Genomic DNA, 11,901 nt, shown 5'->3' on the forward strand with positions numbered 1-11,901 from the left:
TGGCACACTAGAAAACCAGTGTTCCACGTGTTTCTTCTAACTGGAATTCCTCCAGCAACTTTCTGTTCTCAGCCTCTGAGTCTAGGAACTTGGTAGTGGCTTTTTTTTCAATGCTGTGAATAAGGGGCTATCTTATACCTGCCACTACTTGTCTGTCTTCTTTTCCCAACCTAACGGAACATAATTCCATCAGAAAGAACTCTGGGGATTCCGACGTGTTCACGGGGTCCCCATACTTACGTGGTGGTGCAAATGTGTGTCACACAAGGACACCCCTCCACATGGAGGCCATCCAGGGATTTCCCTCCCCACTCCCTGCCTATCCCTAACTCCCTTGGTATTCCTTTGGCATCCTGACAACAATGCCAGTTGTAAGGTCCAGAATTCCCCTGGCTGGGGAACCCTGTACATGTCCCATAACCATGGAGTATTCCTTTGGATACCAATGGAAGAGGTCAAGGATCTCCAGACTGATTATATGTAGTAGTTTAATCAGTCATTAGGAATATTTACCAGACAATGGCAATATTCATTCTGGGAAGGTGGCCAGACAATTCAGTGGATCCTTGCAAAAGACCCCCTAAATTCCTCTGGCAATTATAAAAAGCAGACACAGGGAGGAGAAGCTAGAGATAGTATGGACTGATTGGTGGATACTTTTGGTGTTCTACTTAGTTATGGGCTTGGCATAAAACAAATGTTATGCCCAAACATAAGTGTGTGTATTAATCACTTACTGGTCATCTATGGTAGCCATAATCTTGTTACAGACTTCATTTGTCATAGTGTCTTAAGTTAAGAGATAATTCAGTATCCTGGTTATGAATTTTTTGAAGGGGGGAAGGCAAGGCAATTGGGATTGAGTGACTTGCTCAAGGGACTTACAGCTAGTAAGTGTCAAGTGTCTGAGGTCGAATTTGAAGTCAGGTCCTCTTGACTGAAGAGATGGTCCTCTATTAACTGAGCTGCTTAGTTGCCCCAAAGTTATGATTTTTTTAAACAGGTCACCATGTTTGGGCTTCTACCTTTCACAGAGTTTAAGTTTTTGTGGCTTTTCTCTTATCACTGTATTTGATAGCTTTTCCTCAATTAGGACACTACAGTAACTTAGATCAGTTATTGTCTCAGGGAGAGCAGAGGGGAAAGAAAAGTTGGAGGGGCAGAATTGGGAATTCAAAACGTGAAAAACGGTTTAAAAAACTTTATATGAAATTTGAGAAAAATAAAAAATATTTTTAAAAAATGCTTTTAAAGTAAAACTTCAACTCCACCCACCCCTTCACCAAAAAAAGATTAAGTTCCTTCAGGGCATTCATTGTATTTCCTCTTTTTGTGTTGGTAGTGCTTCACACAGTGCCTGATACACTATAGGTGCTTAACAAATGTTTATTAATTGATTAATTATCATTTTCTGAAACTTCATTATTCATTGTTTCTGTAACATCTAACTTGATCTCCTCTTTCTTTAGGATGTTGCTGGTTAAGGTTCCGTATGCATCTCTGTCTATTGTAAGTGCTCCCTGAGCCAATGGCTGTTTTTATGGTGTGATGGTTTTTTAAAGGATCTAGTAAGTATTTTTGCCTTTTTACAATCATTTGCACTATATCTGTGCGTTAATTCATAGTCAGTTTTTGTAGAAGATTCATGTACTACTGAGAAATATGTCTATTTTTGCATTCACATTTAGAATATTCTGTAAGTCTTAGCAAGTAATTTTTCTTCGATGAAGAAGAGCCACATATAGAAATTGGATGGTAAAAAATACCCATGCACTCAGTGAACAAGCATTTCTATCTTCATTTGGCTTTATTCACTCTTCATTTTTTTAAACCTTGGATGGCTTTATAATAAATCTTTTAATCTTTTTTGATGAAAATAGAAAGAGCACGATGTAATTTCCTGTCATTTAATTTGGTATAAAATAGACCTAAGGTGACTCTCTCTCTTTGGACTTCACAGTAATGAAGTTGACTTGCAGAAGCACATAGCATAAAAGAAGACTAAATAGAAGGGAAGAGGAGACAAGAAGTGAATCAGGTGAAAGGTATTGTCATCGAACTGCCGACTCATGCTCCTTGACAGCTAGTCAGAGCCAGCACGTTGCAGGACTTGATAGTTTGCTGAAGAGAATAAAGCTGTCTGAAACATTTAGTCAGTCTCCAATACAATAGGTGCACCACTTCTGAAGAGACTGACATTGCATGGGTTTGGAAGATGAAATACTAGGAACAGGAGTTCTAGGCTAGGCTTTTCAGGGGTTTATCTTTTCCATTTGCATTAGCTTTGCTTTATCAACAATTTCCGACAAATGAATGCACTCCATTCCACTGGACAGAACAGGGGGAAGGCTGAGTAGAACTGGAATGTGATCCATTTTCAGGTGAATAGCAAAAAAAAACCCAGACTTCAAAAACTAGAGCTGAACTGTTTCTAAGGGCAAAACTGATAGTCCAGAATTTCAAACAGGAAAAATTCTTACATACTAGAAGGGATTGACATGAAACAGAGCAGCAAGTTATAAACTCTATGTGTAAATCTTTAAATGGGAGGAGAGTGCTCAATCCAAATAACACCAAATAGAAGCATTCACCAAAGGATTTAGAAATGAATAGGAATTTTTCTCTCTGCCATACATATTTTCTCACAGATAAAGGAGTTAACTTCCAAATTTGCCTTGAAAACTTTTGTTTGTCAGGATCTGTAGTAGGAATTGTCCTCATTAGAACTGAAAGACAAAAGAGAAAATGGGCTGAGAAGGCAAACCAAAGGAAGACATTGTCCAAAGAGCTGATTTAAAGGGTTTCTGCCACTTTCCATAGTAAGTTCCGCTTGCTTGCCTGCTCATGCTTACTTCTGGGTTCCCTTAGTGGGTTATGTGCACTGGCAATAAATCATTCAGGGATTTAACTGGAGATACTACCTACGTACAAGCACACGTATAGCTGCAAATAAAGCCTTGTTTTGCTTTTCCCATTGTGGCTGTTTGCCGTTATTTCTCCATGTGCGTTCCCTGTGATTGTGAGCCTAAGCTAAGGCCAGGCAAGGGACCACAATATTTATCATGACCAAGGTGATCTTTAAAGATCTTTTCTGTCACTTTGAAAAAGGACATTTCCCTGAGTAAGGAATCAGATACTGCCTGGTGCTATGCTCCTATCTACTCCAAATCTAGCTGCTCATCCTTCTCCTGCGCTACACCCTTAAGGTGTTTTGCATCTCTTCATTAAATATTTTACATCATCGACAACAAGAACAGAGCTATCAGAGGATCTCAAAGAAGCCCAGGTTTTCAGGCAAGTGAAGGTTGATTAGGAATTTGATGAAATAACCAGCAATAAAGACTGTGAAAGGAAAGCAGCTTAACTCCTTCACAGAGCACTATTTCTAATGTCATAAAAAATTCTGCAAAATATGATGTCTCAATTCCTTCTTCCTCTTGTCCAGACTCACATGTTATTAGTCGCTCTCTAGGGTACTGGGCTTAGACGTCCACCTTTAAATTAAATTTGAAATTAAAGTTCCTTGTTGAGGTTCCTGGAGGACCTTCCCCTTGGGCATTCATTAATGTCAGTTCAGTGTACTTGGCTTTTTACTAGTTTGTACCAACGATCAGCATTCCTTCTCAGTTCAGCGCCTGTCAGCCTCCTGTTCAGAGCAACATAATTATATTGGGTAAAGGGGAATATTTTCTCCTCCTGAGCAAGATTGCACGCTGCAATCTCAGAAATACTTTGCTGTGAGATACAGTGGCTACTGACAGAGTGGGCACAAGCAAAGGTTTAATGGCCATCAAGCACCAACCAATATGTAGTGGATGAAAGATTCATTTCCTAAAATACATTGACTTCCTTATTTTTTTTATTATTTTTTTAATTTTTTGTAATATTTTTTAAAATTTCATTTATTTATTTATTTAACTTTTAACATTCATTTTAACAAAATTTTGGGTTCCAAATTTTCTCCCCTTTTGTCCCATCCCCCCACCCCAAAACACTGAGCATTCTAATTGCCCCTATCACCAATCTGCTCTCTCTTCTATCATCCTTCCCTTCCCTTGTCCCCATCTTCTCTTTTGTCCTGTAGGGCCAAATAACTTTCTATACCCCTTTACCTGTATTTCTTATTTCCTAGTGGCAAGAACAGTACTCTGCAGTTGTTCCTAAAACTTTGAGTTCCAATTTCTTTACCTCCCTCCCTCCCCACCCCTTCTCTTGGGAAGGCAAGCAATTCGATATAGGGCAAATCTGTGTAGTTTTGCAAATGACTTCCATAATAGTCATGTTGTATAAGACTAACTATATTTACCTCCATCCTATCCTGTCCCCCATTACTTCTATTCTCTCTTTTTATCCTGTCCCTCCCCATGAGTGTTGACCTCAAATTGCTCCCTCCTCCCCATGCCCTCCCTTCCATCATCCCCCCCACCCTGCTTATCCCTTTATCCCCCACTTTCCTGTATTGTAAGATAGGTTTTCATACCAAAAAGAGTGTGCATTTTATTCCTTCCTTTAGTGGAATGTGATGAGAGTAAACTTCATGTTTTTCTCTCACCTCCCCTCTTTATCCCTCCACTACTAAGTCTTTTGCTTGCCTCTTTTATGAGAGATAATTTGCCCCATTCCATTTCTCCCTTTCTCCTCCCAATATATTTCTCTCTCACTGATTGATTTCATTTTTTAAAGATATGATTCCAACCTCTTTAATTCACTCTGTGCACTCTGTCTCTATGTGTGTGTGCATGTGCGTGTGCATGTGTGTGTGTGTCTGTGTAATCCCACCCAGTACCCAGATACTGAAAAGTTTCAAGAGTTACAAATATTGTCTTTTCATGTAGGAATGCAAACAGTTCAACTTTAGTAAGTCCCTTATGACTTCTCTTTGCTGTTCACCTTTTCATGCTTCTCTTCATTCTTGTGTTTGAAAGTCAAATTTTCTTTTCAGCTCTGGTCTTTTCATCAAGAATGCTTGAAAGTCCTCTATTTCATCGAAAAACGAATTTTTCCCCTGAAGTATTATACTCAGTTTTGCTGGGTAGGTGATTCTTGGTTTTAGTCCTAGTTCCTTTGACTTCTGGAATATCTTATTCCATGCCCTTTGATCCCTTAATGTAGAAGCTGCTAGATCTTGTGTTATCCTGATTGTATTTCCACAGTACTTGAATTGTTTCTTTCTAGCTGCTTGCAATATTTTCTCCTTGACCTGGGAACTCTGGAATTTGGCCACAATGTTCCTAGGAGTTTCTCTTTTTGGATCTCTTTCAGGTGGTGTTCTGTGGATTCCTTGAATACTTATTTTGCCCTTCTGGTTCTAGAATCTCAGGGCAGTTTTCCTTGATAATTTCATGAAAGATGATGTCTAGGCTCTTTTTTTGATCCTGGCTTTCCGGCAGTCCCATAATTTTTAAATTGTCTCTCCTGGATCTATTTTCCAGGTCAGTTGTTTTTCCAATGAGATATTTCACATTATCTTCAATTTTTTCATCCTTTTGGTTTTGTTTTGTGATTTCTTGGTTTCTCATAAAGTCATTAACCTCCATCTGTTCCATTCCGATTTTGAAAGAACTATTTTCTTCAGTGAGCTTTTGAATCTCCTTTTCCATTTGGCTAATTCTGCTTTTGAAAGCATTCTTCTCCTCATTGGCTTTTTGAACCTCTTTTGCCAATTGAGTCAGCCTATTTTTCAAGGTGTTGTTTTCTTCAGCATTTTTCTGGGTCTCCTTTAGCAGGGTATTTACTTGTTTTTCATGCTTCGCTTGCATGTCTCTCATTGCTCTTCCCAGTTTTTCCTCCACCTCTCTAACTTGATTTTCAAAGTCCTTTTTGAGCTCTTCCATGGCCTGAGCCCATTGAATGGGCTGGGATACAGAAGCTTTGACTTCTGTTTCTTTGCCTGATGGTAAGCATTGTTCTTCCTCATCAGAAAGGAAGGGAGGAATTATCTGTTCACCAAGAAAGTAACCTTCTATAGTCTTATTTCTTTTCCCTTTTCTGGGCATTTTGCCAGCCAGTGACTTGACTTCTGAATATTGTCTTCACACCGACTTCGCCTCAGGATCCTCCCAGACAGCGCCTGGGGTCTGAGATTCAAATGCTGCTTCCCAGCCTCAGGGCTTTAGGCGGGGGCAGGGCTGCTAGTCAGTGTGAGATTAAGTTCAGGTGCTCAGGTTGAGGCAGGGCCGCCTCTCAGGCTCAGTTCCCTCAGCGGGTTTATGCAGAGACCTTCAACAATGGATCCGAGCTCCTGCCTGCTTGGGGAGCCCTGGTCTGCTCCTGTCTCCGCTGTTGCCTCCTGAGGGGGCCTGAGTTATGGGGGCACCCCACTCCCTTCTCGGCCCGCCAAAGAGACCCTCTCACCAACCCCCGTCACCTGTGGGTGGAGGGATCCACGTGGCCACTGGAGATTCTGTCCCTGAAGCCTGCTCTGATCTTCTCCTCTCTGAGCCACGAGGCCGAGGCAGGGCTGTGCTCAGCTCCTGGTCCGCAGCACAACGGACCTTTTGTGAGAGGTTTGCAGGGCTCTCTGGAACAGAAATTTCCTCCACTCCACCATTCTGTGGCCTCTGCTGCTCCAGAATTTGCCGGGAGTTCTTTTTTACAGATATTTTATGGGCTGTGGGTTCGGAGCTAGTGTATATGAGTCTTTCTACTCCGCCATCTTGGCTCCGCCCCCCAGACTTCCTTATTTTTTCACTTAGGGCAGGGCTGGTACAACCCCTGTGCCTCCTTCTCACCATATTGGATGAGGGAGGACATGCCCCCTGCTGGCTGCCTGGAGAAGGACACAAGTAGAGTAGCCACCCGACACTGTCCCTTCCATTCCCTGCCCTTGAATTCCTCCTCACCTATGCCATCAATGCCTCTACCATGACCCTCAGGACCACGCTCCTTTCCCATATACCCTTGGGTCCTTGAATCATTTCCTTTTCCCTGACATGCAGCTCAGAAGTGGTAGTGAGTGAGCCCATTGGCCCCATGGCAGGGACTTGGCAGGACACAGATCACATGTAGACAGGCTGTGTCTGAGGACTGGAGCGAGGGAGTTCAACTCCCCAAACTTGGTGCCATGCACTGCCACTCTCCCTCCTAGGTAACCCAGACCACCCAGCCAAGAACATTGCAAGGACTGCCTGTACCTGTCCTCCTCCTGATACAGGGAAAGAATGGATGGGAATGTGCTCTGAGAAACTTACATGCTCTGCATAGGGGCTGGATTAGGGTCATCATTATGCTTTCTAGGCATTTTACTTTACTGTGTGCTTACTCAGGGTGTCACTGCTTTTCTTACACCAGCAAACTTGCCACAGGGGCTACAATGGTGCCAAGGGGCATGTCCCAGAACCACCTTTACGTGTCCCTGTCACTGTGAAAAATCCCCGCCTAAACCTAAGGAGATCCCAGAAGCCAGCTGTGCTGCCTACAGGCTCTCTGTCCAAGAAAAACTTAATCAAAGTGTCAAGATTTGTGCCAAAGTCACAGAGAACTGCTCATTTGCCCCATATTCCCTTCTCTGAACCCTAGGGCTGCATCTCTAAGACTTAAATGAGATCACTTACATTATAAAGCATTTTGAAAATTTAAAGCACCAAATAAGTCATGTAATATTTAGGGACAGGAGATGGGGTGGGAGCACATGGCAAAAAGTTGTAAAGAGTCACAATCCAGGCCAGGTGTCAGGAAAAAGTTTCTAGCAATGAGAGATGCCTGAAGGTGAGATGAGCTCCCTTGAAGTGATGATGCTTGGAGGCTCCTTAGAGTTCTTCCAGTAGAGGCTGCATGACCACCTTTCAGGCATGTTATTGTTGGAATTCCTTTTAGGCGGAGGATTGAACTCGGTGACTTCCCATGTACCTTCCAGGTCCCACGCTCTGTGACTCTTTGGTAAAGAGAGTTCTAGAACTGCCTCTGATACTTAGCACCTGTATGTCCAAGGACAATTCACATCCCTCTCTGAGTGAGTTTCCCCATCTGCCCTGGGTGGTTGTCTGTAAAGGTTCAAGTCAGACAGTATGTTCACAGACCCTTTACCACCCATATGCCCATCACAGATGAAATGCTGGTGCCAAGGGGCATCTTTGACACCACTCTCAAATGCCCTATCCTTACGTGGGTACTTGGGTTTTCCCTGAGCTGCTAATGGCTCAGTGCCATGGCCAGGATACCGCTGCTTATGGAATCATGCAGAGGAGTCAGACAGTTGGCCAAACCACAGACTCTGCTCTCCCTCACACCATCCTCCATCAGCTTTTCCCAGACACTTATCTGTCTTGTAGCCCAGTTGTCCTTTGACTCTTGGAACTTTCTTACAAAGTCTCCCCAGCCACTGTAAATTCTCAATTCTTTCTGAAGATATTGCCTGCTCTGGTTACTTTGTCAGCATCTCCTGGTTTGATGAGTACTTTCTTCTTATTCTCAACTTTAGTGGTTTTCCATCGCTATACTTTTCTCCAGACTCCATCAGAAGAAGAGACAATTTGTAAAAGAACAATAATCATGACTATTTGGATATTCATACGTGTGGAGTGTGTACTTTAAATTTCTTTGCCACCCCCCCATCTCCCCAGGCCCCACAGGCCCTGATGTTAAGTGGAGTAAGGTTGTCATTTAAGGGATGACTTCAGAGGTCCTCTGAGGGGAATGGGTCTTACTGGCTCATACCTTGACAACTATATTCTGTGGCTCCAGAAACTTCCTAAAGAAGACATCCATCACCAGATTTTTTTTGCCCCAATCTGTCCAAGGAAGGTGACCAATCTTCCAGACCCATATTTTCCATGAATACTTCCTGAGGTGTTATAGATGAAGAGAGAGAGAGGGAGATAGGGAGGGAGGGAGAGAGATAATGAGAGAGAAAGAAAGCATTTCTAGGTGCTTACTATGTGCCAAGCTCTGTGCTAAGCATAGGCCCAGGGTATATCCTAGGGGAGGGGAAAAAGGGTGGGCAAGGCAGCAATCAAAGAGAAAGAATGCTACACAGGGGAGTGAGTCCAGGCAGTTGTGGGGTGAATTATGTGAGATGAACCATGGCTTGGGAATTAGGGTGCCATCACAGCCCAACTCATTTTTTCAAATGAGGAAATGGAGGCACAAAGCAGTTAAATGACTTTCCCAGGGACACCTAGTTAGCACGTATCAGAGGCAGGGTTACACTCAGGTGTTCCTGTCTCCACTGGCAGTGTTGTATTTACTGCACAGCTGGGCTGCATCTTCTTTCTCCATTGCATTCATGTCCAATCAGTTAATAAATCCTTTCATTTCATCCCTTTTATTATCTCTGCAGGGTGTGTACCTCTTTTGACCCTCAGTACCACCACAATTACTTCAAACTGTTCTCCTCAACTAAAATATCATGATATTGTAATCCTAACTCCAACCATCCACTTCCACCACCTCTACACTCACGTTGAGCAAAGCTGGAGAAAAGGAAAACAGAGAGATGGGAAAAAATGGACATTCAATGAAATAGAGGACTTTCAGCATTCCTGATGAAAAGACCAGAACTGAATAGAGAATTTGACTTCCAAATACAAGAATAAAGAGAAGCATAAAAAGGTAAACAGAAAAGGGAAATCATAAGATACTTAATAAAATTAAACTTTACATTCTTACATGTGTAGATGATATCTGTAACTCATAAGACCTTTCCCATTATTAGGGGAGTTAGAAGGAGTAGCCAGAGGTCACAGGGGTGAGTTGAACATGAATGGATGATATTTAGAAGAATAAAATTAAGAGGTGAGAGTGGAGTGTACTGGAAGAGAAGGGGAGAGATATAATGGGGTAAGTTACTCCACATAAAAGAGGCAAGAAAAAGCTTTTACAGTGGAGAAGATGAGGTGGGAGGTGAGGGGAAGTGAGTGAAACTTACTCTCATCACAATTGGCTTAAAGAGGGAATAGAATACGCGCTCAATTGGGTATAGAATTCTATCTTACCTTACAGTAAGATACGAGGGGAAACGTATAAGGAAAGGTGAGTGGTGTGATAAAAGGAAAGATAGATTGGAGGAGGGGATAATCAGAAGCAAAATATTTTTGAAGAGAGACAGAGTGAAAAGGAGAGAGAAAATGGAATAAATGAGGAGGGAATTGGATGGAAGGAAATACACTCCATCAATAGTAATTGTAAAAATAATTTGAAGCAATTTTCTCTGATAAAGACCTCATTTCTCAAATGTATAGAAAACTGAGTCAAATTTATAAAAATAACAGCCATTCTCCAATGGATCAATCATAAAAACATATTATCGGTTTTCAGACGAAGTAATCAAAATTATATATAGGCACATGAATACTCAAAATTCACTGTTGATTGGGGAAAGGCAAATGAAAACAATTGTGAGGCACTACCTCATAACTACCAGACTGGCTAATAGGTTTGAAAAGGGAAATGACGCATGTTGGAGGGGCTGTGGATAAAATGAGATATTAATGCACCGTTAGTGGAGTTGTGAACTCAGTCATTTTGTAGAAGAATTTGGAACTATACCCAATAAAACCATGCATACGGATTGAACTAGCAAAACCACTACTAGGTCTGTATCACAAAGGAGATTAAAAACAAAAAGGAAAAAGACCTATATGTACAACAATATTTATAACAGCTCTTTTCTGGGGACAAAGAATCAGAATTTGAGAGGATGTCCATCAACTTGGGCCGGGACGAACAAGCTATGATATGTGATTGTGATGGAATAGGATTGTACTATAAGAAATGACGAACAGGATGTTCTCAGAAAAAACTTGGAAAGACTTGGATGGGCTAATGCAAAGTGAAATGAACTGAAAGACGATCAGCTGTGAGTGACTTACGTATTATCAGTAAAACAACAAACCAAGAAAACCCTGAAGGACTTATGCTGAAAAGTGCTACCCATCCCCAGAGAAAGAAATTATGGTATCTGAATATAGTACTGAAAAAGTACTGAAGTGTGCATTTTTTTATTTTCTCTTGAATTTTCTCTTTGTCTATTATTTGTTACACAACGTGACTATTATGAATATGTCTTGCATGACTACACATGTATAACCTATAGAGAATTGCTTGCCTTCTCAATGCGTGGAGGTGGGAAGGGAAGAAGGTAGAGAATTTGGAACTCAAAGTTTTACAAACAAATGGTAAAAATTGCTTTTACATGTAACTGGGGAAAAATAAAATACTGACAAAAAAAGAAAAATGTTATGGTATTTTACTCTTTGAAAATACTAAACTGTCAAAGGGAGTGAAACAAGTTTTAGGGACTGCATTACTTTTCAACGTTAGATTGTCAATAAAACATTTAATTTAAAAAAAGACTAGAGCTGCATAGAAAATTTGACCTTCAAATACAAGACTGGAGAGAATCATAAAAAAGTAAACAGGAAAGGGACATAATAAGGGACATAATAAAGTTAAACTGTTTACCTTCCTGCATCGGAATATGACACTTGCAACTCATAAAAATTTTCTCCTCATTCCTGCACTCAGAAGGAGTATACATAGATAGAGGGCTGAGGTCTGAGTTCAATATGAAGGAATATAATCAATCTAAAAATATAGGGAGCCAAGATGGCCGAGTAGAAAGACGCACATACACATAGCTCTGAACCCACAACCCATAGAACGGCTACAGGAAAGTAACTCACGGCGAATTCTGCACCCAGAGGCCACGGAACATTGGAGTGAGGGAGATTTCTGTTCCAGAGAGACCTGCAAACCTCTCGCGGGGGGTCCTTCGCGCTGCAGACGCGGAGCCCAGCCCAGACCTGCTGTGGCCACGGCACCAAGAAAAGCAGATTCGAGCAGGCTTCAGGGATGGGATCTCCAGCGGCCGCACAAGTCCCTCCACCCACAGGTGACGGGGGTCAGTGAGAGAGTCTCTTTGGCGGGTCGAGAGGGGAGTGGGGTACCCCCATGATTCGGGCC

The 11,901-nt window shown here is 41.9% G+C and overlaps 1 pseudogene; it reads right to left on the bottom strand.

Annotated features, from left to right (window-relative positions):
- Positions 1-2,990: 2,990 nt before the first annotated feature.
- Positions 2,991-3,566, bottom strand: LOC140515844 (CCR4-NOT transcription complex subunit 7 pseudogene; annotated as a pseudogene).
- Between the last annotated feature and the right edge of the window lie 8,335 nt (positions 3,567-11,901).

This window comes from Notamacropus eugenii, chromosome X (assembly GCF_028372415.1).
Source record: "Notamacropus eugenii isolate mMacEug1 chromosome X, mMacEug1.pri_v2, whole genome shotgun sequence".
Taxonomy (NCBI): Eukaryota; Metazoa; Chordata; class Mammalia; order Diprotodontia; family Macropodidae; genus Notamacropus; species Notamacropus eugenii.